Here is a 3,189-nt window from a genome sequence, read left to right as displayed (position 1 = left end):
AGGACAGCGTTGGGCTAGGGGGGCCGCAGGGGAGGACAGCATTGGGCTAGGGGGCCGCAGGGGAGGACGGCGTTGGGCTAGGGGGCCGCAGGGGAGGACGGTGTTGGGCTAGGGGGCCGCAGGGGAGGACGGCGTTGGGCTGGGGGGCCGCAGGGGAGGACGGCGTTAGGCTAGGGGGCCGCAGGGGAGGACGGCGTTGGGCTGGGGGGCCGCAGGGGAGGACGGCGTTAGGCTAGGCGGGGCCGCAGGGGAGGACGGCGTTAGGCTAGGGGGGCCGCAGGGGAGGACGGCGTTAGGCTAGGGGGCCGCAGGGGAGGACGGCGTTGGGCTGGGAGGCCGCAGGGGAGGACGGCGTTAGGCTAGGCGGGGCCGCAGGGGAGGACGGCGTTAGGCTAGGGGGGCCGCAGGGCAGGACGGCGTTAGGTAGGGGGCCGCAGGGGAGGACGGCGTTGGGCTGGGAGGCCGCAGGGGAGGACAGCGTTAGGCTAGGGGGCCGCAGGGGAGGGCCAACGTGATACCCTGAAACCCGCCCTCATAACCAACCCGCTTCACCTCGGTCTCCACTTCAATGTTTTCCCATCCCCCCTGACGGTAGCCCCACGACATATGCTATGGCATCCTATTTCTTGTGTTGCCAGCAGGCCCACCTTACCTCACATATGAATGCTATCGCTCCTGTCGCTGCCCACGAATGCTGGTTTGCTGTTGCTGCTGTCCATCTGCCAAAAGGGGGAAAGGGGGGTATATATGGTTTGTTGTCCATAGGGCTTTTACATAGGGGACGGTAGCAGGTAGAATAATTATGTTTAATTCATGAACATATGGGCCGTGCCTCGGTGCTGGCTTTGGTATGAGGGTTCTTAGCGTAGATATGCCGATTGGGCGGTTGGGGCATCGCGTGGAAGCCATGTATGGGTGCGGTGCGGAGGTCGCGTACACACTGCGGCGGACTACACGCGCACACACACACGGAGCAACCAACGTGCGCGCTGCCTTCACACCTTTTTATGACGCCTGGTGCTACAGATTTGTTCGCCGCACATGCGTTGACACACTTCGTTGCACGGTCGCGTTTCTGATGGCTGCGTTGGGAACTGAAGCTATGGAAATCGCAGGCGGAATGCGAAGCAAAGAATGGACAAGCTGTTTTTCTTTTCCGTTGTTCACGATATTACAGCTGCGTGAGATGCTGTCGCGTCGCGATTTGGAATGTTTGTTCGCTGGTTGGAGTGGTTGTACGAGCCGTTGTATGAGCCGGTGCCGGTGCCGCTCTGAGTTGTTGTCGGCTTTTTCGACATTGTATGCGCTGTAATCGAATGCATATCGAGGATGCCGCACTTTGATATGCTATGTTGCTTGATTAAGCACAGTTTGCCAGGCGGTTGATGTTCGATGGTGTGTCCGGACATTAGCCGCCCGTGGCTGTGCGGCCGCTTAGAGGAAAGGGACCATACACCAGGTCATGTCCTCAAAAATCATGTACACGTCTATATGCGCATCATCCGCTTTAGTCTGTGGAGTTGCTTGTGTGTGGCGTTGTCAACATGTCGCCGAACATCCATTTGAGCGCGCTCCATTTGAGCACGACAGCTTTGCTTGTCGCTCCCATCACACCTATCGTTCTGCCCTAAGTTGTTCCACACGTGCTAAAACTAGCATACGGGAAGCAGGGCGCCACAGGGCGTCGTCGGGGCAGAGGAAAACCCACGGGTCGGCAACGAATATGCAGTTCGAGCGCATGCATGCACATGCACACACGCAGCTGCAGCTGCGTGCGCACAAAATCTCGCTTGCGCGCCACAGGATGGTGTGGCTCAAAACAACTTACACCACCACAAGTGGGAGAAGACAAAACACATGCATTCCTACCCACAAAAACGCCACAAAAGCGTTTGTGTAAAAGATGTTAAAAAGAGTCCCCCACGGCACCTCTCTCCAGCCCTCCACAGCTGGACGACCCTGCGCCCTCTGTCCCATATAAAGAATCTAAACGTACCCCACATCCCATACCACATTGCATGCATCCGACGTGTATATCATGCTTTGGACGTATTGCAAATGCATCCCCCATAACCCCGGCATCGTCGAGACATTCTGACACATTGGGATATTGTGGCCTCCAAATGAATCAGGGCGGCGTGTGGTGGCGTCACGTGGCGTGTTTGAAAAAAACAACTGACCCCCAGAGGCTGTGTGGTGAAGGCTGTGGGGTGAGACGAAACATCACAGCAAGAGCCCCTCACCCATGTGTTGTGTGCACAACATCCAAACAATTAAAAAAAAACCCGCACACGACACAACACCTGCCACTGCCCATCCGGGAGTCTGGGGATGTCTCTCCAAAAGTTACATAAATTATAGGCTTGATGGCGGGTTTTAGCGTGCCGCGCGTTTGTGTGTCTCTGCTGGTTATGTGTGTGTGATGACTCTCCTATGAATGTCCAGTAAAACGAACGGGGGAGCCGCCGGCTAAATGACTTAAATACGACAGGGACCCTGGGGGATTCGTGTGGGCGCGAATGATGCATATGCTAATAACACTGAGGCCTCCGGCCCCATAGAGCCGTGTGGCTGTTTTTTCCTTCGGGGTGTGAACTATGGGAGACATGGCGCTCCATCTCCATCCTTCCATCATTTCACCCTCCCTCCCTCCCTCCCTCCACCCTCCCTCAATAATCCCTCCACAATACCATTTCCCACTCTTCCTCCACCCTTCCTCCATCATCCCCCCCACTTCCCTCCACGCTCCCTCCCATCATCCTCCCTTCCCCTTCCATCTGCCCTCCCTTCTGCCATCCTGTGCCTTCCCCTCTGCTGTCCCCTGCGTTCCCTTGGCCTTCCCTCCTTCCCTCCCTCCGTCCTTTGCGTGTGAATGTGTGTGCCCCACCATCCGTGTGCTCATGCATTCTCGTACAAATGTGTGTATGTATCATGGGTCAGTACGGGACAGCTGGGAATTGAACCCAGACCCACAAGAATGTGGGTGGCACCTCTGCCCTGTTCCAATTCCCGTCCCACCCCGCCGCGTTTTCCCCCTTTCCCCCCTCGTTTTGCCATCCCCCGACTGCGGCCATGGTGACGTTCCAACGAACGCGTCGCCTAGGTTGCCTCCACCCTTCCATCCTTTCACCCTCCCCCCACAATTCCCTCCCTCCACCCTCCACAACACGGGGATCCTCAGAGTCGACC

Source organism: Volvox carteri (genome assembly GCF_000143455.1).
Source record: "Volvox carteri f. nagariensis unplaced genomic scaffold VOLCAscaffold_36, whole genome shotgun sequence".
NCBI lineage: Eukaryota > Viridiplantae > Chlorophyta > Chlorophyceae > Chlamydomonadales > Volvocaceae > Volvox > Volvox carteri.
The sequence above is the reverse complement of the archived record's forward strand: the minus strand, read 5'-3'. Positions refer to the sequence as shown.